The sequence below is a fragment of the Canis aureus genome, chromosome 4, assembly GCF_053574225.1.
Source record: "Canis aureus isolate CA01 chromosome 4, VMU_Caureus_v.1.0, whole genome shotgun sequence".
Taxonomy (NCBI): domain Eukaryota; kingdom Metazoa; phylum Chordata; class Mammalia; order Carnivora; family Canidae; genus Canis; species Canis aureus.
Genome location: NC_135614.1, coordinates 18,348,225 through 18,376,146, shown reverse-complemented (window position 1 = coordinate 18,376,146; position 27,922 = coordinate 18,348,225). Strand labels below are relative to the sequence as shown.

Here is a 27,922-nt window from a genome sequence, read left to right as displayed (position 1 = left end):
TATATAAATAAATAAAATATTTTTTTTTAAAAAAGAATTTTCTATTTTAAAACTTCCATATATTTATATAATAAAGACTAATTATGGCATAGTCACTCCTTTTTCAGGAGGCATTCAGGATCTTAAAAGGTAATATGTTTTGTTTTGTTTTGTTTCAAAATTTTATATTCCTAAGTTTAGCTAAGATAAAAATATGCACACACATACACTCTACTAGAACTTTTCCAACTGTGTCTTCTGAAATATCAACAAAATCCCTTACATCCTCAAATTCTTCTATGCATATTTCCTTAACTTCTTCACCCAAATTAAGATATAGTACTCTCTAAAAGTTGTTTCCTATTTCCTATCAAGGTGTAGATCATTTCCTCCCACACCTAGGAATAGCATTGGACTGGGAGTTGATTAATATTTCCTATCCCTCTATTATACCCAGGGCGTTTCTCTTTATCCTCTATTAATATACAAAATAAACAAAACAATAAAAAGTAGTTTATAAGCTCAAGCCATTAGCTAGAGTTCCCAGAACTATTCCCTTGATTCCTAGAATGTTTAACTTTTGCCTCCTTCTATTCTTCCCAGTCTGTCTATATTTATCACATTTCTTGGTCATACCTAAGCTTGATCTAGTCTCTCATTTCTTTCACTCATTCAATGATCCTGTTCTCCCCACTTTATTTTTATTTTTTTTATTTTTTTAAAAGATTTTATTTATTTATTCATCAAAGACAGAGAGAGAGAGAGAGAGGCAGAGACACAGGGAGAGGGAGAAGCAGGCTCCATGCAGGGAGCCCTATGTGGGACTCGATCCTGGGATGGAGGGATCATGCCCTGGGTGGAAGGCAGGTGCTTAACCGTTGGGCCACCCAGGCTTCCCCTGATCTCCCCACTTTAGCAAGACATTCTCATGACAAATGTTAGTATTTGTCATTAGTACTCATAATTATACTTCCAACATAACCTCATTTTTAAAGTTTTTATTTAAATTCTGGTTAATTATTATCCCAGGATAATATTAGTTTAGGGTGTACAATATAGTGATTCAACACTTCCATACATCATCCAGCGGTCATCGCAAATACCTTCCTTAATCCCCCACACCTATTTAACCCATCCCCCCACCCATCTCCCTCTGGTAACCATCACTATCAACATAACCTCATTTTTAAGTGTCCAACTCACTGATTACCCATTTTTCTATTTTTCTAGCTTGTTCTGTGAATGTCCAGATTCCAACAATATTTCCAGAAACTGGTATTTGGGATTCATTGATTTTTTCCTTGCCACTCTCACCTCCTTCTTTATCCTGTTCAGATCCATGATCCATTGTGATCATGAGAATAATCACTTCCTTTCATGCCACTCATGCCTTGCTCTTCTCTCTTTTCTCTGTACTCAACAGACAAAACCTCCAGCCCAGTTTAACCCAACACTTTCTATTTCACAGCTGTGCTCCTTCCATTTCAGATTGAAGAAAAACTCATAACTTATTCAACTCGCTTCTATTAAATTAATCATTCCCAACCTAAGGTGAACTGTAAATCCTGTCAATCTTACTGCTTTCCCATAGTCCAATAACTTTCTCATATTAAAGAGAAATTAAAGAGAATCCTATGCCAAAATTTCTAATCTCACCTCAAACCTCAATGTAACTTCCACCCTTCACATTCTCAGCTGATGACTTGAGTTCTTGTTTCCCACAGAAAATAGACATAATCTAGAGAATGTCTATATAATCCCACCAACATTTTTACTGACTTAACTGCATTCATCCTGGGCCTTGCATCCTATTACTAAAGATGAACTGTCTTACTGTTGTCTAAAAACACTTGTAAAATGGGACATATATCTTCTCATTTACTCATGTTTATTGTTCTATCCTCCTTCTCCTCTATGTTATTGATTTTTTCTTTCCCATTGACCAGTCCCATAAGAATACAAAGATAGGAAAAAAGGACATATATCAAATCATGGAGACAATGTATTGTATAATAAGTTTTTAAGACCCTGTGGAAGTCCACCAACTGGAATGTAATTTGCAGGATGAAGACTGTCAAGAAAACAGAATTCATATTATAAGCAGTTGGTAAGTTTTTGTTAGTCAGACAATTATACTTAATTTGTTTCATTCCTTTTTTTCCTCGCATATTTCCTTCCCCCAAATTAATTATTTGATAATTATTTAGACCTTTGGCTGTAGTTCAACTTTTGTTTTATTTAACTAATTAATTTATTTATTTTTATTTTTAAAAGATTTTTATTTATTTATTCTTAAGAGGCACACACACACAGAGAGGCAGAGACACAGATAGAGGAGGAGCAGGCTCCATTCAGGAAGGCTGACATGGGACTCGATCCCAGGACTCCAGGATCATACCCTGGGCTGAAGGCAGTCACCAAACTGCTCAGCCACCCAGGGATCCCCTCAACTTTTGTTTTAATACACAATGATGATTTGCATTTACAAATATATTTTTATTCTTTCAGAAACTACAGTTATTTAATTACTAATGTCCACAGTTTATCAATACTGTGTCAAAAAATAAAAATTATTTTATCTAAAGTTTAATCAATATATTTAAAGTATGATTTATGCCTCACTCTACTTAGTGCCACATAGTAGATGATTGATTTCTACAATAGAAAATTAATTTGTTGTTGTTGTTGTTGTTTTTTAAAGGTTTTATTTATTTATTCATGAAAGTCATACACAGAGAGATAGAGAAAGGCAGAGACGCAGGCAGAGGGAGACGCGGGCTCCATGCAAGGAGCCTAATGTGGGACTCAATCCTGGGACTCCAGGATCAAGCTCTGAGCCGAAGGCAGACACTCAACCACTGAGCCACTCAGGCATCCCATAAAATTAATTTTGAACCAGAGATAAATTAAAGGGTTAAACTTATATTTTTTTCAATAGAATGTACACTATTTTATGCTTAAGTATCACATTATGGGAGCAACTGTGGAAATCTGAATTAAGACCATATATTTCATAGTAGTAGTTATGAATGTTAAATTTCCTGGAGTGTCATATTTTATTATACTTCTATGGGAGAATTCCTTTTTTTCTTAGAACAAATTCTCAAACCATTCAGAAAAAAAGAGATATTTGAATCAATTATGGTAAAATGTTAGTAACATATGAGTGTATTTATTGTCTTATTCTTGCAGAGTTCATATAAATTTGGAAATTTTAAAAATAAAAATTGAGAGAAGTAAAATAAAACTAAAGAATAAAAATTATGGGATTATTTTAGTGTATTTCTTTTTTTCTCTTTGAAAATTTTACTTATTTATTTGAGAGAGAGAGAGAGAGAAAGAGTACAAGCAGGGGGAGCAGCAGGCAGAGGAACAGGGAGAATCAGGCTCTTCACTGAGCAGGGGGGCCAATGGAGGCCTGGTCCCAGGATCCCGGGATGACAACCCAAGGTGAAGGCAGATGCCCAACCTACTGAGTAACCCCAGCTCCCCTTAGTGAATTTCTTTAATAAAAAGATTTCATATATGCCTACAGCAAGGCAATATCAGGTTTATTCAAAAGGTTTTTGTGTGTATGTTCAAGAAAATCTTATAATTTCTTATGTCATTGGTATAATGAAACTTTTTCCTTAGACCATTGCACTTGTTCCTTACATTTATTTAACAACCAGAATTAGATTGTAGGTAGGTTTTCACATCAGTTGTTACTGTCTATATCTTTGAATATAGATGTATTTCTTCCCTATAGCTACTTCCTAGAGATTTTTAGTTGACTTTCTCAGAACACATTTTCCAAGCCTTTATTGCCTGCTTCCTAAATCTGGTGTGCATGTATGTAAAATTTCATTTCTGGCTATGTGATTATGTTGTGCTTATTATGTTTTACTATTGAAATTATTTGTTTAATATCTAATAAAAAAGATAAAAAATTCTTATTTCTTTTAAAAATTTGGCTTATGACATATTTTTAAAAACATTCAAACATTTTAGACTTGAATTTTGAAACTTAAATATTATTCTAGGAAATTATTATTGTAAAAAAAAACAATATTCTCCTTTTTAGGGGAAGCAGAGAATATTTAAGATTTGTGTATATAAGCATTATATAAACGAATTAGCCAGGTTAGCTCAATGTCCGATTTTTGACAGCTTTATTGAGATAAATTCACATACCAAACAAATCCACCATTTAAACTATACAATTCAGTGATTTTTAGTATACCCCAGAGTTATGCAACCATTGTCACAATCTTAATTTTAGAATATTGTCATCATCTTTAAAAACAGTCTGTACCCAGTAGCATTACCTTCCCATTCCCATTCCTTCTGCTCCAAACTCCTTCCATTACCCTAGGCAACCATGAATTACTTTCACTTAGCATAAAAATTCCAAGGTTTTTCTATATTGTATCATGTTTCAGTATTTCATTTCTTTTTATTGCTGAATGATATGGCATTGTTTTTATTCAAGTATCAGTTGGACATTTGGGTTATTTCAACTTTGGGACCATTTTGAATAGTTTGACTATGAATGTTTGTGTACAAGATGTTATATGAACATATATTTTCATTTCTTCTGGGAATGAAATTTCTGTTTCATATGACATCTCTTTGACATATGATATGACTTTGACAACTCCTCACAGATACAATATATTATCACAAGAGTGATCATATAAACTACGATCATGTAATTAATAAAGGAATTATTTAAAAGGGGGTGTCCTTGAATACAAGGATTTGGACTCACTCAGATTTTTTCCCATCAACACTTCCGTTTATTAGTCACAATTGCAATAATAACCTTAAAATATTTTTTGGTTTAAATCAACTTATTGCTCACAATTTTCATTCTTTTATGCTTTGGGGAGATGGGTCAATATTTTCTTCCAATTATTGACTTCTAGGAAGCATCTCAGAGTCTTACGCTATTTATAACCAAGAATCTGTTTAGAATATGTAAATTATTATTTTTAAAACATCAAGCAGTTTTTTTTCATGTCTTAGATAAGTTTGGATTGAATTATAGAGACACATAAATTAAGAGTGTTCATATTATTAAGGACATTAGGAAGAGCTTTGCTCTCAAATTGGCCTTTTTTGTGCATGAAAGACATACTAGCCTCCCTTTAGCCTTGAGAGGTACACGTGTTTTTTAATAATCATAAGGAGATTAATTTTCTATGTTACACTTTTAAGCATTATCCTTTTAAATTATGTCTTATGTGATGTATTCAAATGAAATGTGATCAAATAGAAGCCTTGAAATTAAGAATTTTAAATATCCCCTTCTCCTTCTCAAGTAACAAACTGGCTATAAGTGCAAATCTCTGTATTAATTTGCAAATGAACAAGGACTTTGGAGTTATTTCTACACTAGTCCCAGGCTGCTGTTGTATTAATTATTAGATAGATTAACTACACACTGAGCTGGCACTTCTCATTAAACAGCTGCTAAAACATGAGGGATGAACAATGCCTTGTGCTTTAGCCTCAGATGCATGCACCCTGAGGCTCTTTAATATGCCTTAATAAGCTACTGTTTTCTATGCAGATAAATTTCACTTAGTCGGAGAGTGTTCTGAGACACCATAGGTCGGGAATTGTCAATGAATGTCTGTCCTCAACTTTCAAATAACAAAAATGTCAAATATTCACCCCTTCTTAACTTTCTATATTCATATATAATAATATTGAATTAAATTTAGGCAGTAAATAATATAAATATACTGTGATATAAAAAAACAATGAAGGGGTGATGGCTGGCTTTGTTGGTAGCGACTCTTGATATCTGGTTTGTGAGTTTGAACCCCACATTGAGTATAGATATTATTTAAAAAACAAGCAAACAAATAACTGGTGAGGGTTAAGTGACATCACAAAAGTAGGTCCCTGATCTGACAGGACTCATCCTTGTATGTGGGACTCATCCTTGTAAGTGGCCTTACAAGAAGCAATACCAGAGCGCAATCCCTCTCTCTTTCTTTCTTTCTTTTTCTCCACATGCATGTACTGCAAAAAGACCATATTGAGGACATAAGAAGAAGGAGGCTCTCTGAAAGGCATAAAGAGAGCTCTCATCAGAAACTAAATCAGCTGGAACCTTTATCTTGGACTTCTAGCCTTCAGAATTCAGATAAAATAAATATTTTCTTATTGTAGTCCAAGGAAACTAACACACATCCAAGATGCTGAACCTCCATATTCAGAATGAGATAATCAGAAGAGGTGTGATGTACACAACATATAGTTTTCCTTTAAAGCACATTTTTGTTCCATAGAGCACTGACTGTTTCCTTGAACTTCAGAATTATATATTTAAAATTCTTCTAAATAGTTACAGTAACACTCCCATAGGAGCTTTGATCTTGTCATATGTAATTCTAAACTTATATATTTTTCCCCAAAATCAGCCCCTTTCTCATTTATTTTTTTATCAGAATCCATGGATAATTATGGCCCCACTCATCTTGACACTTTTTTGTTCTTTTTTTCATTCATCCAACTAGCCGATTTTACCAGCTAAATATGTTTTAAATCTGACTCCCCTCCCATGATGAGCATATTACAATCACTCTAAACTATCAAGGTAGGCCACATTCAAAAAATAATTATATATATATATAATTATAAATATAAATATATCCTATATATAATTATATTTATATATATATATTATATAAATATAATTATATGTATAAAATTTATATATATAAATATAAAATATATCCTTGAGTCTCTGTGTGTCTGTCTATCTATCTATCTATCCATCTGTTGTGTGTGTAAATATATATACACACCTAAATACTGGATATTCACAAAAGAAGATGTGTAATGTATAGCTTAGCCTTACATTTTACTTAATCTTCCACTTAATTTGTATGAATTCATAAATAAATGCATGATGATAAGGGAAAGGAGGAAAAACAAAGACATACTTTCCAGGCAAAGATACCTGGATGCTGACCATTATCTATCACTTACACTAGTTTTCTGTAAATTCATGAATGAAATAGATTTACCTGCGCATATGCTTGTGATAATTCTCACCTTTGTCATCATATAATCATTTTAATAACCTCTATTAAGCAGATATTTGGTTTGTATCACTAACTACAGTCCTGCAGTTCTGTTCTCCCTCTTGTAATATGGTGGTTGGAAAAAGTTATCATGACATCTTATGCCTATGGGTTTGTTTTCTTTTTCTTTCATGCAAAACTGGCTGATAATTGTGACATTTCAACCAAAGACTTATTATTATCTCACTGGTGCTAAGTTTCCAAATAATTGAACAAATAAGTACTAAATTCCGAGGGTCTCTAGCTCTACTTATATTCCAAACTTTATGAGATTCACAGATCATTGTAGCTAGTTCTAAATCAATACAATTTCACACACAAAAGGGATATATTAGAATATTTTAATGTTCTATCTATGGAACAGTTACTTGATGCAAACTACCAAAACTCACAAAAAAAAGAAGTAAATAATATGAATAGGCCTATATCCATAAAAAATTGAGTCAATAATTAATAACCTCAAAATAAATAATATGAATTTTTCACAATTTTCTAGAGAACACAAGCAGAGGGAACACTTCATAACTAATTCAATGAAGAGCATTATCCTCTACCAAAACCAGATAAAGCAACTATATAAAACTATAGATTAATATCTCTCATAAAAATAAAGGTAAATATCTTCAACCAAGTATTAGCAAATAAAGCATAATAATGTATAAAGATAAATATTTACTGTAGCCACTTGAGATCTATTCCAGCTATGTAAGGCTGGTACAACATTTGAAAATTAATTAATGTAACCTCTAGACTACTAGGCTAAAATTGAAAAATCATATGATCATATCAATTGGTACAGATAATTTTTTTTTTACTTCAACACTTGTTTATGATAAAACTCATAGCAAACTAGGAACAGTGGAAAGCTTACTCAATAAAGTTATCTACAAAATCTACAAAAATCCTTGTAGCTACTATCATACTCAATGATGAGGAACTAGATGCTTTCTGCCTGAAATAGAGAACAAATCGTTCTCCTTCTATCATTCTTATTCAACATTGTAATGAAAAAGTCCTAGCTATTGCATTAAGGCAATAAAAAGAAACAACAGATGCACAGATTGGGAAGGAAGAAATAAAACTGTCTTTGTTTGCAGATGACGTGATTATCTGTATAGAAAATCCGAGAGAATTCACAAGTTTTACGAATATGAGGTTAATATACAGAAGTGAAATGCTTTCCTGCACAGTAGCAATGAACAACTTGGCATTTGGAATTTAAAATATAATACCATTTATAGCATCATAGAATGAAGAAAGGTGATCTGAAAAGGCTGTGTGATTTCTATTATACAACCCTCTGGGAAAAGCCAGAACTATAAAGATAGTAAAAGAGACAGTGGTTGCTAGAGGTTTAGAGGGAGAGTGGGGAAGTTGAATTAGGTGAGTCACAGGAAGTTGAGGGGCATGAAGCTAATCTTTATGATACTGAAATGTGCATAGATAGCATTCTCTTTTGCCAGAGCTCATAGAATTTTCAGCACAAAGAATCAACCTTAATGTACGAAAATTAAAAAAAAAATATATATATATATATACACTTAGGAATTTGAAGAATTTCAGGAAGGAACACAGACCATGAGAAGACAATCTAACTGTATTACAAAAGCATGAAATATCCTCAGTGAAGGAGGTGGGGATAAAAAGTGCTGACCAGAGAACCTGGGTGGCTCAGTCAGTTAAGCATCCGCCTTCAGCTCAGGTCATGATCCTGCGGTCCTAGTATCAAGTCCCACATGGGGCTTCTTGACCCACAGGGAATCTGCATCACCCTCTGCCCCTCCCCAACTCGTTCTCTCTCTTGCTTGCTCTCTCTCTCAAATCAGTAAATAAAATCTTTTTAAAATAGGTGCTGTGTAATTTCTATAATGAGTGGAATCTTTTAGATTAAAGGTAAAGACATTGCACATAAACATACAACAACTTTGTAAAGTTGGTTAAGATTATTTTCTCCTGTGGAGGTATAAGTTTAACAATTTTTATACTACTCCACATCTCTACTGGAATGATATAATTAAGTAAAGAGATAATAGATGGTGGATATTGTTAGCAAGGTAGTGTCCATAAACAAAAGAAGAAATAGCATGATCCATGTGGTAATGGATTAAAGTTGAAGACATCAGTATAAACTAACTTGATACAGGTAAAGATGTTTCTTATAGAAGTATCTATTCATATATATTAGTATATTCTAACTCTCTAGGAGTTTAATTGATACTCTACTCTCCAGGAGGAGTAATGTAACTCCATAAAACTTAAATGTGAGCTGTGCATAAGTACTTCCCACCAAAGAGTATAGTAGAAGGCGAAAAAAAAAAAAAATCTTTAAAGTGTGAAAATCTGACAATCAGTATGCCATCCAGATGATAAATGTCAATATCAACAGTAATGTCAATAGTAGGTATGCTTGATATGAAGTACTGAAAATGACACCTTAGCTCTGTGGTCTTGCTCCTGAAAACCTATCCTCCTAATCTAATCATAAGGAAAACATCAGACTAATTTTGAATAGAGAGCCATCCCTCAAGATAAGTGAACGAAAACCTCAAAAATATCAAGATCACCAAAAACAAGGAAAGTTTGAGAAATTTACACCTAAGAGGAGCCTAAGGACACCTGACAATTAAATGTGATGTGCTTTTCTGGATGGAATCCTGAAACAGAAGAGATCATGTGAAAATTAAATAAATCTGAATAAACAAAAGATTTTAGTTTTTTAAAAAAGTTAATAGTACTACATTACTAATGATTTGAAAAAATGTGATCCTGAGATTGAGTACTGAGCCCTAAAATGCATGTTTTCTATAATCATCATCATATATATTTATTTATCTGATAATAAAAAAGTTAATGATGAAGAGATTAAGTTTTAGCCTTCAGTGAACTCATGTTTATCGCCATTAAATATATATATTTTTTACTGACATACACATACAAGAATTATACATCATGAAAGTTACTATTTATTGAGCATCTACTATGAATCATATATACATAACACACTATATACATCAAGTCTTTTATATATACATATATATGTATATGTGTGCATGGAGAGAGAGACATATTAAGATAGTATCTAAATTTGTACCAGCTTTAATTCAGTAGTCATTATTATTTCTATGTCCTGGAGAGATGACAGATTTACCCAAGATTATCTCTAATATTTGCTAAAGACTGGACTTGCAAACAGACATGATTAATTCTCAATTATAATTCTGATTTTAGAGTCCACAAAGAAAATATCAACATATTTTTCTAAAGCTTCTATCAGCTTCTTGAACTTGATAAGAGTTTTAAGTGCATTGCTGAAGTAATTGCTCAAAATAAAGTAAATTTTATAATATAATAACTTCCCTGAACATATCACATTACCTATAATGCTGCTGCCCGAGTTTTTCTAGTCAGAAAAAAAAAAAAAAAAAAAAAAAAAAAAAACAAACTAAAAAAAACCTATTGATCATGCAAAACTTAGTTTCTTAGATTCACTGCTGTGAGGGAGAAAACCACCTTGACAGAGTCTTAGGTAGTGTCTCAATGTGGAGAAATAATGAAAAGATTTATAGAATTTTAGGATATGAGTGAAGCAATTTTAAGGTAGATTTTATAAGATATAAACTGGCTGGGATTAGACAGTTTATGACAATAATAGCTTTGAATTGGTAAATGAGGAAGGTCAAAGGTCTTTTAACAAGTCCTTATTAGCAAGTTTTAATCTTGATAAGTAATATATTTAGATTGCTTGCAGTTTTACCTTTCAGGGCACACATTTCCTAGAGCAAGCAGCTGGGCTATTGGTTGCACTAAATGTAATATAATATAGGGACAAGGAAGTACACAGTGATAGGAATTATGATGGTTCTATATATTGCCATAAGTTGTAATCATTCTCTCTCCTTTTCAACTGCAAGAGAAAAAGACAAAACAAAATGATGTGTCTGGGGAAATTGTTTGGCCATATACATGGGGTAAATTCATGAGTTATAGGAAAGATTAAAAGGTAAATTTTTCACTTAACATTTTATTATGAAAATTTTGAAATACACAGAAAAAATTTTAAAAAATTTAAACTTAAATTCATATACCTGCCATGTATATTTCATAATTAATATTGTACTATATCTGCTTCTAGCCATATGTCCATATACCCACTATCCATTCATCATGCCATTTTACATTTTGTTCTATTTTTTATTCTTTTTAAAATAAGTTGTAAACATAATGATGACACTTTGATTTTTTTTAAAGATATTATTTATTTATTAATGAGAGTCACAGATGGCAGAGACATAGGCAAGAGGATGCAGGAGGGAGCCTGCTATAGGACTCAATACCAGGATCCTGGGATCAAGACCTGAGCCAAAGACAGATGCTCAACCACTGAGTGTCCCACTTCGAAAATTTTTTTAAGTTTACTTTTGCAACGTCAGTATAGAAAACTTAACCAGAAATACAGAATAAGAATTCTGCTTAAGAATCAAGGGGTCAAAAACAAAAAAAAAAAGAATCAAGGGGTCATACAAGAAAGGGCTCGAGTGGAATGCCAAAAACAAATCCTAGAACTGACATGAGGAAATCAACAAAAGGTTTTCCAATGGTCTGTAATGTACACAATCCAGGAACCTGCCTTGGACTAGGTGACAAAAATATATATGTACACACCAAAAATAAAAAATCTTTCAGGAAGAAGGTTGTGAACATTAATAAAATTAACACTGTAATTGTGCTAAAATGTTTTAATAGTTATCATCCTTTGAAACAAAATGTGTGTAAGAGCTTCTATTTTGTGTGTGTGTGTGTGTGTAAGAGCTTCTAAACAAATTTCCATATAATCCCAGAAACCTTTAGAAATATGTGTTATAATCCATATTTTATATAGAAGAAAACTGATATTTAACCACATCCTCAAGGTACCAGAACTAGAAGAGATGGAATTGAGAATCAGACCTAAATCATTGGTCTATTTTAGACATGTACTGTATCTTTTTTCCTTTCCTAACCAAGAAAGAGGAGTTTGGGTGAAATACAAACTATAGTTAAAAATCCATAATATATATATATATATATATTTTTATATATATATATTCTCTCTATATAAATATATATATATATTTCTTCAGAAATTTATTTTTTTAAAACCACCCTCTCTCTCCTACACTGAACCAAAGATTGCTTACTTTTGCGTTCATTATGTAATTTTTATTTATATCTTCCTGCTTCAGTTTTTCTTCTTAAGATAAATTTTACTCCCATTATTTCTTATAGTGTAGAGTTTATTCTCTCTCTTATCTAAATGTCAATGGTTTCCTAGGTTACAGTTAGTTCTGTTTAAGTACCACAACACTGTAATTAAAACTTTAATTATCTGTATTTGCAGACTCATCGGTTCAGTTAGATAATGTTGTCTATACTAAATGACAAATGTCCATGTTGATATGACCTATATAGTCAGAACTAGTAACATGACCTTGAATGTAGTTTCAAATATACATGGGCCGGGCGGCATATTTAGGGATACTGTAAATTGATTATTTTGCTTCTGAAATCTCCAGTCAAAATACTAAAGTCAATCAAAGCATTCTCCCTTTATGAGACTGTTGATTTCTTTTTTCTTTAAATTTATTGAAGGAATGAAAGCTTTAAAGTTATGGCATAGAATAATCCAGGAGGCCATTTTCAAATAGTTACTTTTGTAGTGTAAATTGAAGTTAGAATAAACAAGTATGCAACTAAATACTGTCTTTATCATAATGCTTTATAATTCTGTATTTTACATTTTAATTTATTAATACAACAAATCTTCATTAGGAACCATTAAGCATGTTATGTGCTTAGCCTACAGTTGTATCCAAGATGGATGTGATCTATGTCATAAAGGCACTTGCCTTACTGTGAAGGAAGACAAGTAAAAGCAAATACATAAACAAACATATTAAAGAATATACAGAATTCTCCAATGGGAAACAAAGAAATAAAAATAAAATAAAAACAAAGAAATAAAAAATAAAATAAAAACAAAGAAATAAGAAACAAAATAAAAAGGATATTGGCATTGAAACAGCAGGAAGACTTTTAGATTGGATGGTTGTGATTGGCCTCATTGAGGTGATATTTAGATTAAGGTGTAATAGGTAACAAGGAGAAGGGAAAGGACTCCAATATTTACTAGGAACTAATAGAAAGTTTGTAGAACAGGAGTTAATAACAGTGGTAAAATTTATTGGAAAATAATGCATTTGGAAAGATGGATGGAAACCATATGATCTAGGCATGGTAGGTACATTATTTCATGTTTTTAAATAATTAAAGTGCAATGGGAAGCCGTAACCATTCTTTACATGATCTTTGCACACACACACACACACACACACATAACATTCATGTAATCCTAAAATAAGATATTTTCCTGACTCACAATTATCATTTATGAATTAGTTAATTTTTTTTTTTCTGTTGAGGTCATGGAAATAGTGAAAGAAAAGAGAGGTGAGAACAAATGTGACTGAGAAGAGTGATGGCTGGAAAACAAAATTTCTCTACTTTGAAATTTTATTGCTGGCAGAGAGAGCTAATAATATTCTGATTATATAGAACCACCCTGAGTACATCCCCTGGCTACAAGCAAATGAGAAAACTAACATTTAAAAGTAAATACAAATGGCACTCATGCAATACCACAGGACAACAAGCCACTGGGTAATGAACCTGATAAGACTCTTGTGACGATGTTCTGTCTCTGTCCAATGTTTCCATAGGAAAAATTCCCTTTGAGAATTCTCCTGTCATTGATGCTGAATGGTATAGCTGGTTCCTAACCACTTTTTTTTGTTTTTCTCTCCCCTAAGGAGGTGGGAAAAGAATGGTGGAGAAGATTGACAGTGGGAAACATAAAGTAGAATCCCTAGCTTGATAGGTACTCTCGGTTTTTATTTTTAATTCCTCCATTTTTTTTTAACTTTTGAAGACTTCAAAGTACACATTATGCTAAGTTGTTTGGAAAATGATTTGAAATTATTAGTATTCCATAACTGTTATTTGCCCCACCTTCTTATTATTGTAGTCTTATAAGAGACTTCTAAAAGGCTTAAAGTTTGTGGGAAAGAAGGAAGGAAGGAAGGAAGGAAGGAAGGAAGGAAGGAAGGAAGGAAGGAAGGAAGGAAGACCTACTGTATCACTACAGAAGTATAATTTCCAAAAATCTAACAAATAAGAACCTTAGAAATTTCTGAAAGCAAATAAACTACTAACTAAAAAGAAAGTATTCTTAATGGATGTATATCCTCTAAAGATTAATATTTTCTAAAGATTTTATTTCTTAGAGAGTGAGAGAGAAAGAGAGAGCACAAGCGGGGGGAGCAGCAGGCAGAGGGAGAAGCAGTCTCTCTGCTCAACCCCAATGTGGTGTTCTATCCCAGGACCCTGGGATCACGACTTGAGCCTAAGGCAGACTTTTAACCAGCAGAGCCACCCAGGCATCCCTAAAGATTAAGACTTTAATCTTTTTAAAGTATTTAAAACAAATTGGCTCTAAGACCATACAGGTTGAAGAGAATTCCAACTACTTTGTTCAATTTCTGACATCAGTTCAATAAAGCTAGTGAAAAAAATCATAGGACTTTGAGCAGCACTAATGGATTAACACATAGATCTTACATAGAATTACTAAAGTTAAGGAAAACATTTAGTGTTTAGTATACCCTAAATGAAAAGGCAAAGACCCACTTTAGAAAATTGGCTTTGATGTATTTTATTACCTAAGAATATTATAGCAAAATTTTGCTTAAGTGTATTTTATATAGTAGTTATTATAGTAGTTTATTATAGTAGTTAATTTTCAGGTTTTTTATAGTAGTTAAGAGTTCTAGCTCTTGAATATAAAAGTTGTGGGGTTGAATTCTGATTTCATTACCTCCTAAATGTGACTTTGCACTTTGCACAATTTATTTGATTCTCTGACTCAGCCTTATTACCTGCAAAACTGAATTACTTCGACAAACAAATGAGTGTGTCATTCAATATCAGTAATTATTAATAATTATCAAAAGATGAAAATATTAGAAATATATACATATATAACTTGGGAATTATACCATAAGAGTAAGACTACATTGAAAATCTATAATGTATGTAAATATAAACTATTTTCCTTGTTTGGATGAAAAATATTACCAAATAAATTATATTTGGAATGTACAAGAAAAAATGACTTTTGCCTCATTCACTAAATATCAGAGAAAAAAAGCTCTACTTATTTAAAATAAAAGAGCTTGTTAAGTTGATGACCAGATATAAGATAAACAAATAAAAGAAAACCCATAAGTTATTTCCATTTCAGCAGCAAGCAGTTACAGAATCTAATTGTTAAAATTTTACTTTATCCAAAATAAAAAATATAATGTTAGTACAAATACAATAAAAATGTAATATTAGTAAAAAATCTAATAACACCTAAAGAAAAATATTATACAAATTTATCAGAAACTGAAGTTGCCAAACTGATGTGTTATTAGGAAAGATAATTTAATATTGTTAAGATGCCAATTTCCTTTAAATTACTCTACCAATTTTTCATAATCTCAAACAACATAATATAAATATTGTAAAATAAAACTTGAAAATTACATGTTAATTAATATGAAATAAGAAATTAAAAAGAATCCAAGAATATCTTACAAAAAACAAGAAAAAGAATTTTGCCCCAGCAGATGTTAATATCAGTTAAAGCCCATTGAATTTATGAGACCATAGTTTTGCATATAAGTTAGTGAGTGAATCTTCTTGTTTTTCTGTAATGCTTTCTAGGGAGATTGCTGTGATCAATCTTTTAGTTTATTAATTCTATCTTTAGCTAAGTCAAATCTACTATTGGACACATTCTTTGTTGTTGCTTTTCTAAATTTCACCAAATATTTCTCATTTCTAGAAGTCTCATGGTTGTTTCTTAAATTTCTTTTCATTAATAAGATTATATCATTATTTGCTTATCTATGAGACTATAAAAAAGCCTTTATACATTTTCAACATGGTTGTTTAATAATCTTTGATCATTCACACATGTATAGCACTTTTGAGTCTGTATCTATAGTTTTCATTTCCACAAAAGTCTCATACAAGGCAACTTACCATCAATTCTCCCCGGTGATCCTTGATATGGAAAAGTTATTTTATCTGAATCTATAGAATTTCGATTGAAGACACTGTCAGAGATAAACGATTTCCAGGGTGGTCAGTTGTTTAAGTGGCTGCCTTCAGCTTGGGTCATGATCTCAAGGTCCTGGAATCGAGCTCCTAGTTGGGATCCCTGCTCAGTGGCCAGTCTGCTTCTCCCTCTTCCTCTTCCTCTGTAATCTCTCTAGCTTTCACTTTCTCTTAAATAAGTAAATGAAATCTTAAAAAAAAAAAAAAAGAAATGAATAATTTCCTAATGTTTCTACTAGGGTACAGAAATAGTCACCAAACTGGAACCATGACAGTCTTATCCATGGTCTATACTTTGTGTCTCAAGAAGAATCCCAAACTCTCTAGCTCTCTAAACTCATTGTGGCATCAGTGGAACATATACCAACTGCAGTGCTATAGTTGCCATCACCAGTAGGGCCATACTGTCCCTCTCTGTGCCCCCTCCCCTGATGTGTGTGTGCACAATATTAGCACTATCTCAGCAAGAATGCTACTATTTGTTCTAATCAGGTTTCTGATCTTCCCCTTTTCCAAGAAAAATAAGACACAGATGTATGTATATTCTTTGTGGATTTTTCCTTTTGGGTTTTATCTTTATATTTATTTTTAAATTTTAATTAATATTTGTAATGCTTTCTCAGTTTTTATTGTCAGAGATTGATTGATGTAGAAATATTTTTTTGGAACATGCGGATTTTTTTTTTCTTTGTGACCCTATATGGAACTGTTTTCGAAATAGCCTATGTTATTCTAAAATATATATGTGTGATAGTTTAATAAATCTGGTTGATATTGTTTAAGATTCTAAATTCATTTTAAGTTTTATATTTAACTGTTCATATTTTTACTTCATGGAGTTATTAGAAAGAGAACTAATAATACTAGGTGAGATTATTTTCCCCAACTTTGTATATTTAGAACTTTTATCCTACAACTTAATGTTAATATAATTATTGCAGTAAAGTTGTGAAATTATAATGGATATGGACATTTTATCCTTTGTCACTATAAGATGTCAGGTTATTAATGCATAAATGATTTTTAGGGTGACTAAATGAAAACGTATTACAATAAACGTTTCATAAACATTTTTTATAAGCACACAAATTGTATTTTGTGTCTATTATATTTAACTTAAAAATTAAAGTTATATATTTCATTTGAACTGGTAATAACCATGAAATTTCACTTCCATTTTAATTTTACAGATATTTTGGGAATCCACAATAAATTATGCAAGCATATCATGTAGATTTTTCTCATTTGTATTGGTAATGATATTATCAACTAATATCATCAATAGTAACTACTAACAACTTTTCTAATTCCTGCTCAAAGCACTGCCTTAAAATAGATTTACTAATCCGCTTCTCCAAATATGTCAAGATCAAAGAAAAAGATGGAAGGATTCTTAAAATAACGTTGGTAAATATTTACTGCTTTTCTTGATCTTGAAGAATCCCTAAAAGAGCTGAAGAACTTATACAAAGCAAGCTACTAACAGGATTTTATTTGCTGCCACTAATGTCTATTCTAAAAGCTGTTTATTTGTCCCTGCATTTTGGCATCTCAAGAGAGCCATTAAAGCATTTGGGGTAATCATAAACATTATTGACAGGCTATAACTGCTTTCGAAAATATTCATCCAAAATTACTATAATAATCTTATTTGCATTATAATAGAGATGCTTAAGCTCACAGACTATTTAAAGGCGAGAGAAACTGTGTTGGATCCATTGTTGCTCCATAAATGATACTCTATTTGATATTAATTTCATATCTGGGTAGAATATTATAAAGGATATGTACAGAATACTTGGCTAGCATATAGAGATTGAAATCCTATTGGTAAAATCCATCATCTATATATCTGACAAAGCTTGAGTGCAAGCCATAGGAAAAGTATTTTCTATCTTTTCTCTTTATCCATCTGAAATATTCTTCATTTGTCCTACCTTCCCAACTGTTCTATTTTTTTCTCTCATCTTTTTCATGCAGATTTAATTTATCTTCAACTGAATTTATGTCATGTACACTATACCCTCAATTAGGTCTTATTTCACTTTCTGGTTTTAATCAAGCATAATTAATAAGTATTTGTGTATTTTATTGTATTAGATGGTACATGTCCTAGGGCACATTTATTTAATAACTAGCATAATAAAAATATGTCCTCTAATTTCTATAAATATATGAGTGATTAACATCAAATTATCATTTCATGCAATCAAGAAAGTATAATAAAGATAAAATATTCAAATATTCAAATTGCTGGTTAAAATAGTCAAATTTGTGCATGGTGTTTTGAAGTCTTGAAAATATAGCATAGGTCAAAGTATTACACCTGTGAGAACCAAAGCCTCAAAAACGGTAGAATCTAAGTTGACAGGTATGGGAGAAGCAAATTCTACATGTAAATCGCTAGCTGTAATGGTGAGGGGGGAACTCTGCATGAATTCATAGTTTTCCAGACAAATATATTCCAGATATTGGGTACCAAGCTCATATATCAGGCATTGGTTATGTTCATTCATATGCCTTTTTAAATTTTGGAATATAGTACACGAATCCCTCAGGATGTGTGCACTGAGCTGGCATCTTAGCTGAGAAATGAATGAGTTATTCTACTTGCATAGTATGATGTCTGTCTCACATTTGATGGATTAAATCATTAAAAACTAAAGCAAACCAACTATCCAAATGAGCAAAGACAGTGAATCTTGTGGTCCTGAGCTCATTACAATAACCCCCTTGCCAAAATACCTGTATGTCCTTAGAGAAGCTCACAAAATGTTTAGAACCACTAAACCCAAACACTTTTGGTTGGTAGGACTCTAAATCTCTACAAGGTTTATTTTCCACCTTCTGGAATACAAGTATCTTATTAGCATATCTCGGTTACTTGAGAGTTTTTGCTCAGCAAGCTCAATTTGCATAATATCACTAATTTAGAAGACTAGCATGATATTCAGTTGTCAAGATGATCAAGATCCCTATCTATATCTTTGCTAAATATCATTGCTATTATCAGGGAAGTTGTTAGAAATTTAAAATCTCAGATCTCACCCCAGGACTACTGAATCAGAATTTACATTTTACCATATCCAAAGGATTTATATGTGTATTAAAATTAGATGCATTCCACCATATTATGACAGAACTCAGGAGAGTTAACATAGCCTGGATGACAAGGTAGTAAAAGTACAGTGCTAAATTTCGTAGGTAAAAGTGAATTTCTTAAGACCTACCCTACTGATGAGTGTTGAGAAAAAGTTTTGGAAAACCCACAGCCACTTATCAAATGCCAGAGACCTTGTTGCTCTGCTCCACTAAAGATAAAAGACCTGACAGGACAATCTATGATTGTTAAGTTTGTGTTTAGTTGATTGTAATGTCACCATTATCCATCTGGTTTTTGCAAAGGCCAGAAAAGTGAATTGAGTGGCAAAATGATAGAGGTCACAACTTCTGTGTATCGAGGTCTCCTAATGTTATCTGCCCATTACAATAATTATGTCCATCTTTGCTTTTATGAATATGCTGCCACCTGGCCTCTTTTATTCCAGAATCACAAAATCACCATTTTTGGTAGCATCCAAACTATTGATCATGGCATGCCTGAAATATTCACCACTGAGTTTCTGAAACATGCCAGTGCTTCCCTCTTATGCATTCTTCATTACCTCTGGTTAAGATATTCCCTGCCCTTATCTTGGAAAAGGGAGCAATCAGATGCTGGAAACTACCACTTATACAGTAAATTAATTCTAATCTAGACATCTTTCTGAGTGTCCTGATATTCTTCCTATATATTAATTCAGTGAAGTCCAACACATTATCTCATTTTCTGTATATCATGTTCATGTCCAAGTTTCAAGAAGACATCCCAACAAACTAATAGGACAAGTTTTAAGTGCTCCTGACATAATTTTGAGCTTTTTGCTACAATGGGCATTTCCATATTGATGTATTCTCCTATAAATACTCCTATGTTTTGCTTCCTCTGGCCTCATCCCCTTATAATCCCCTATACATTTATGTTTTGCCATCTTTTGTCTACTCCTGCAACTGCTTGGCCTATAGGCTATTTCTTCCTGGAGCATAGTTTTTCTAGTGTAGCTATTCTAAGATTTGACCTTTTTTTTTTTTTTTTTTTTTTTTTTTCTGAAGGCCATACATGTTAGTGAAGGCAGATCTTGAGAAAAAATAATGGTCTTACCAAGTTTCTAATAAGTTAGGGCACGCTTCCAGGGACTAGAGAGGAAGTTCTATTTTGGTAAGATGTTAATCATTGCTTTCACTATCTATAAGTGCTTTTAGATGTTTAAACATTCTTAAGCTTGTTACCTCAAATACTCCCATACTTAGTTTAGGTATATTTTCACTCCCAAGGAATTTGAAATGGGAGATGTTTTGAAACTGAATGTTTATTTTCTTTTTCAACCTTAATACTTTCTTTTTAAATATTTCAAGTTTTTCTTTAAATTATAGTTACTTATTTTCACCTGCACACCTATTTCTCAGGTGGGAAAAACCAACTCCAAAATCAAGTCCTTGGAGTGCCTGTGTGGCTCAATTTGTTAAGTGTCTGCTTTTGGCTCAGGTCATGATCCAAGAGTCCTGGGATGGAGCCCTGTTCAGTAGGGAACGTGCTTCTCCCTCTCCCTCTGCTGCTCCCCCTGCTTATGCTCTTTCTATCTCTGTCAAATAAATAAATAAATAAATAAATAAATAAATAAATAAAAACCTTTTAAAAAATCAAGTCCCAAGGGTTTTCTGTTTGGTACCATTCTCAGACCTGAGGAAAAAAAAAAAGCCTCAAGAAAAAGTGACATAACACTTTACAAGGTTAGGGGAGAAGAAAACAATGGTCGGGGGCAGGACTAATACAAAGGGAATATTATTGAGCTAGCCAAAACTCCAGGATCAGTATAGCTGCTTGCTTAGTCTTGGTGGTATACATTCAGAAAAGGCATATGAAAGTGGTGTATCTTAGAATGATCCACTGTAGGTAAGGAAGTCAGTTTATCTGCTTCTTTCTCCCATTATTTTTCTCATATTGAACAAATCCAAATGCTTCTCATAGGTGCCAACATTCCTGTGATTTTGTGTTGCTAATTTAACCTTTATAAGAAATTTTGCAGACAACTGAAACTTCCATGGATTTATACTGGCCAAAGTACAAATGCAATGGTCTCTCCTTGTTAGTTGGCATCTACACGTGACGGCGGCAGAGAAAGCAGTGGAAATAGTAGGAACATGCAGGCAGTAAGACTATAGGGAAGGAGTGGGCCATTCATAAGGCACTCCAGCCCAAAATCAAAGCAGTAAATATTTATTGTCTGTATACTATATTTATACATATATGTATATATATAATATATAATTTATATATATACACACGTATGTATATATATAACATATATATAATATATAATATACTTTATATAGTATACCTCATCTATCTTGCACATGTACAAGATGCTGGATATGTGAGTGATAAAAGAGAATTTTACTCTACTTTCACAGAGCACAGTGTTAGACTACAGAAAGAAAGATAAGTATTGATAATAAAAAGTTATAACTATTATACTAGAAAAAACATACAATACTCAGGGATCACACAGATTTAAAGGATCAGGGAAGATTTTCCAATAAAACTGTATTAAACCAAGAACTGAAAATAGATTGGGAAATAAGCAGATAAAGATTTTGAGAGAATGGATAAAGTTAAAATTATATATAAGCAGAAGTTATACCACACTGGAAGATTTAAGGTATTTTAAAGTGCTTGAGTTTTCATAAATGCATTTATAGTAAAAAAGGGATTTTACACATAAAAAGAGACCATATTTGATTGTAAAGAAGATTTTTCTGACTTCAGCTGAAGAAAAATTGAAAGAGGTATTACTAGAGAGTAGAGGCACATCATAACGTTATTGTAAGTAAACCAGGAAGGCTGGTAGAATTTTGAAATGGGTAGAGTAGAATGGAGATATTTAAAAAGAAAACAAAGAGGTCAAATTCATAGGATGTGGTGATTGTTGCAGGATAAGGGCAGGAAAAGAGTTCTTGCTAAGAATTTGGCTTTGAAATGTATAAATACAAATATGTATCCAACTAATTTTTTCACTATATGTCTGTTCATTTTTCATTCTGAATTCATTGAAAAAATTATATGAGGGTTTTAAAAAAGTACAGCACAAAAACACAAACTATGAAGTGTTTTACACTAATATTAGTGTAATACATTAATATTAGATTCGTTCCTGATCTAATATTTTCTTTCTTTCTTTTTTTTACTAGTCACAATAGTCATAGATCATTTAATGAATAAATATATCACTTCTTGAGTAGTAAGGAGTGCACTGGTTGTGATGAGCACTAGGTGTCATTTGTAACTGATGAATCACTAAATTCTACACCTGAAAAAAATATATAACACTTCTGTTTTTATAATTTTATTTCCCCAGAAAACTTTTATTTTGCAAGATAAAATGGGAAAATTAAACTTGAAACTTTTACAACTTGCTTGGTAGAAATAAATTAAACTGTACTGTTATTCTCATGTGCCTCACTCCAGATTCACTTTGTTTTTCATTATTGAGGTCTAATCCTGTGAATGTCAGCACCAGTATCACTAGTGCTCTGTTGTCCTATTGGTGGTAGCTAATGAGAGGTGCCAAGAGGAGGTGGGCATACAGATATGAGATTATTTCTTGTCCTGTTCAATCCCTGTCTCCACTCCATATTTAAGGGCAGCATCAGTAAGATCGTACTCTAGTCTTGCCAGGAACCCTGTGAGAACTAGAGCTAAGAGGGTCAAAAAACACCATAAGCTAAATGAAAACTGCAGACCATAACCCGGGAGAAGAGATTGGCAGCATGTAAAACAAACATTATCTTAGTATAAAGAATAAAAGCAATTTCTATAAATCAAGGAGAAAAAGACTAACTTACGAATATTAAAAAAGGCAAAGTATAAATAGGCATTTAACAGAAGATGCACAAATGGTCCAGTAGTGTGGAAGATCAATGTTATAAAATAGAGAAATTAATATAGTCTCCATTTAATACAATGGCAAAATGGCAAAATGTAAAGTCCGAAGATACCAAGTGATTGAGATGTAACCAAAGGAATTATTTTATCATTCAGGACAGGTAGGAGTATATATTTATGAACATATTTAGGAAAATATTTGACATTATCTAATAAAGATAAACATTCACACACCAAAGACTCAGAAACTAACATTGGGTACATGGACAATAATTTTAAGAGGAGTAGTGTTCACTATTGCACAAAGAAAAAGCAATCCAAGAAAAAATAGATTGACTTTTTTACGTGATTAACTTTTGTGGTATATTCACAAAATGGAATGTTATACAGTTGTAGAAATGAGTAGACTACAGCTGCATCCAACATGAGTAACTCTTAGAAACATAATAATGATTATAAAAAGAACTACTAATAAAAATATCTAATTAAATATAAAAATGTGTTTATATATGCATCATAATAATTTTAAAAGCAGATTAAAAAACTATCAACATCTTGTGTTCAGATAAACCTGTACTAAAACCACGCACACACACTCAAACACACCCCATGTACAAAGAAATAATAAAATTTCATAATGATAGTTACTCATTGGGGTAGAGAAAGGAAAGATTTTTATAGAAAGATATGCAGGGCTTAATAATGTTCTATTTCTTATTTGGGATAGTAGATATACAGAGGTTATTATAATACTTTTCATATCTTGTGGATATTTTAAAATTTATTTTGAATTCATCAAATATTTAATAATAAAGCAGAAGAACACTAAAATTTCAGATGCTAGTTGGGAAAAAAACTTTTTAGTGTATGTGTGTGTGTGCATATGTGTGTCAGACCCTCATCTCAGTATACTTATACACATGATCTTTATATATAAATATAGTGTGTAATTATATAATTATGATCTACAAATACTTCTGTATGATATGATGATTCTTAAGGTCACTCTGAAATTCTTGTGGAGCTGACAAATATGCCCCCTCAATTTCATTTCAACATCTTTCCCCTCAATGCATCAACGTATAATGAAGAAAAATGGCATTTCAGACTCAAGAATGAAAAGGCAGAAAAACACATATCAAATAAAACATTTACTTTCACTTTCCATGAAGAACCCATTCTTCCCACTGTGGAAAATGAAATATTGTGCATGTAAAAGTGGTCTCTGCAAAACATCCATTACACAGCTGTGAATAAACTTTATATTTAATGTCTATATATCAGATTTATTAATTAAGCTGAGCTTGGCATACTGTAGACCCAGAGGGCTGTCCATAGAATGCACTTTCATTTAGCTTGGCTGCTTTCAGAACTGGAGGCCATATCTTCCAAGAAATATTTTATAGGAGTAGATTGGTCATCACTAATTTAAAGCCTTCCAGCTGAGTGGCTCCTCCATGGAGCCAGAATGTGCTGCAGGATTTTATCAGTCTCTAATGCATTCAAAGTCTGTGAAGAATCTGATTTCTGTTCTAGGCATCTTATAGGTATTTTTTTCACAATAGTCGATAAAAACTTGTGACTGATGGGAGTAACAGTTGAGAAAGGCTGCCACCTTTTTACTAATAGAAAAGCTAATCACAAATAGTCGACAGACATTAATATATTCTGCTGCATTTATATTTTGTCCACATTTTTAGATTTCTAACTTTTCATGACATCTTCAAACCAGATCGCAAAGGATAGTCTAAGCCCATTGTTAACTGGGGAGGTACAGTTTGGAAAATAAAATACGTTTGAAATGTTTTAAAGAGCTTGCTCTCTTTTCATTTATTTTTAATAGAACACAAGTTATTTAATTTGCTAAATATATATGTTAGCATTATTTTTGTATCACTATATCTGTTCATATATAATAATCATTCTAATAGGTTTTGGAAACTACTTTTTAAAAAAAATAGTTCATATTAATCAGCTTTTTGCTGAAACAATGGTTCACTTCTCTAGTAGATCTCATTTTTTAATTATTTTTCCATAAATTAATCTAAACCTGAAATGGCCCTACAAGCTTCTGAGGAAATCTTAAGGAAATTACGAAGGAATTAAGAGGATGATTTAAAAAGAGGTGAAGCAACACATTATGTACAATATCAAAAAATCCCCTAGAAAACTATATATTCATAGCTAGGTGAACAGTAATATTTCTAAGTAAAACCTAGTGTCCACCAAATCTTTACCAAACTCTTGTCTAGGGCATGTAAGGTGTCTACGGGTATGATAGGAATATCAGCACGGAATCTGAGATGAGGGAGAAATGATTTAAGGTTAGTGGATATGCAGCAAGTGTAAAACTAACAAGGTAATTCAAGTGTGGTTGGGAACAATGGTAAACATCAATTCCAGCTTGCTATATATGACATTATACTTTCTCTGACTGCTTAGCCTATTAGAATGTTCAAACACAAAATGGATTCAAGGACAACTCAAGGGCATTGGCAATATGTATTTATTGCTTGTGACGGTAATGTGCTCCATTTGCTTTCTCAAAATATTAGAGCAGACCATGGTTGAATACACTTAAAACCAACCAATGGCTCCTCCAAATTTGCTTGCTTTCATGGAATGACATAAGGGAGGGTAGAGAAAAGAGCAAACAAAGATTTATCTGCATGATTAGGGAAATTTAAAGAACATGTACACATGATGCTTGCTCAGTAAAAAATCAACTTATTAAACACTGTAGCCCAATATATTTTGTCACTTTTTTAGCAGATTATCATCCATGCAATATATTACACTTTCTATGACTTTCAAATTAACTTATATTATCTTTTAAATATAAAAAAGATATAATTTAAAGTAGTTTATCATTTAAATATTTTTGCGGTATATAATTGGAGATTATATTTTGCTTGCTTAAAATACTTTCAGGCTAGTATTTCATACCACCTTCTATCCTAAATAGTTTTTATGTTTTCAAGCAAATAACAGAAAATCTAGATACAATTTGTTTATTTAAAAATAGATATAGAAAATCTAGATAAAATTGATTTATTGTAAAAATATATTCACTGTCTCCTTTAACTGAAAAGCCCAAGGGTAGGCAAGAAGCCTCAGGTGTAGCTTGATAAAGGTGTCAATGACATCCTACAACATTTTTTTTTCTCTTAGGTCTACTGACTGATGTCCTGTCTCCATTCTCAGCTGTCTCTCCACAAATGATTTTCAGAGGGCTGCAAAAAATCGCCAAGGCATACTCTCCTAGGATCAAGTCCAGCAGAAAAGAGATAGTATGCTTCCCTAAGACCCAAAACATATTACCTTTGGTCTTTGGGTCTGACCAGTCTGAATTGGGTCATGTGCTCATCCTTTGCTTGAACCAGTCCCAAGATAGGAATATTTTTCCTAAAGCAGTTAGAGTAAAAGAAGGACAGTTTCTGGAAAGCAAATAAACAACTAGTTGGGGTGTGGCTGATGGGTAGAAAAAATAAATGTCCACTACAACTCCCATGCCTCACATCTATTCCCATGCTCAAGGAAAAATATGTTAGAACCCAGAGAATATTAGGCTTCAGAGTGAGGAGATGCAGAGCAGTCTCCAGAATGATTTTGATATTGGATATTAACATGGTTGCTTTCTACGGAAATAACTTATTTTTCTCTGTGTGTGTGTATGTGTGTGTGTAGTGGGAGGTGTCACTTATATGTTCCAGGTATGTTTAAAACCACTATGAGGAGAAATTTGTGCTAGAGCAAGGAAAAGAAATGATGGGTTTGTAGAAAGCTATGCAATTCAAGATGTAAACTTTATTCCAGAAACTTCAGTAATCTCCAAATCTTCAGTAAACTTTCCAATTCTCAAATTATGAGATGTCATTATTTTATTTTGAAGATCCTATCAGACTTTGAACCTGGATTGACAGGACTTGATACCAAGGAGTATGACTAATCAGCCAAAGCCCACTTTGAGTGAAGCCTGAGCACTTAAGCCAGTTAATTTAGAAATTTCAGGGACAGATTTTTATTAAATAAAGTTGTGGGTTTAGTGGTTTGACCCATGTTCACTATTTTGCTAAGGATAGTGTTCTTTGAGGGTACTTTCCTCAGTTCAGTGAAGTATCAGGGACCACTAAATGCTCAATATCGTATATCCAAAGTTACCATTACGAAGATAATTTCAGCTTTTTATTTTTATTATTTTTTTATTTTTTTATTTATGATAGGCACACAGTGAGAGAGAGAGGCAGAGACACAGGCAGAGGGAGAAGCAGGCTCCATGCACCGGGAGCCCGACGTGGGATTCGATCCCGGGTCTCCAGGACCGTGCCCCGGGCCAAAGGCAGGCGCCAAACCGCTGCGCCACCCAGGGATCCCGATAATTTCAGCTTTAAGAAAAACTCAAAGGGCAGCCCGGGTGGCTCAGCAGTTTAGCGCCGCTTCAGCACAGGGTCTGATCCTAGAAACCCAGGATCGAGTCCCACGTCGGGCTCCTGGCATGGAGCCTGCTTCTTCCTCAGCCTGTGTCTCTGCCTCTCTCTTTCTCTCTGTGTCTCTCATGAATAAATACATTTAAAAAATCTAAAAAACAAAACAAAACAAAAAAACCTCGAAGACGAATCCCAGGCCTTCTAATTATAATCTATGTGACCTTGCACACATTGTTTAACCTACTTAATCTGTTTCC

At 32.6% G+C, this 27,922-nt stretch overlaps 1 long non-coding RNA gene across 1 annotated transcript in view; it reads left to right on the top strand.

Moving 5' to 3' along the window:
* The window catches only part of LOC144312254 (uncharacterized), a 215,765-nt gene extending 188,223 nt beyond the window's left edge, over positions 1–27,542 (top strand). The window contains exon 6 of the long non-coding RNA XR_013377759.1: positions 27,462–27,542. This is a non-coding gene — a long non-coding RNA (uncharacterized LOC144312254). The remainder of the gene's footprint in view (positions 1–27,461) is intronic.
* The last annotated feature ends 380 nt before the right edge of the window (positions 27,543–27,922 follow it).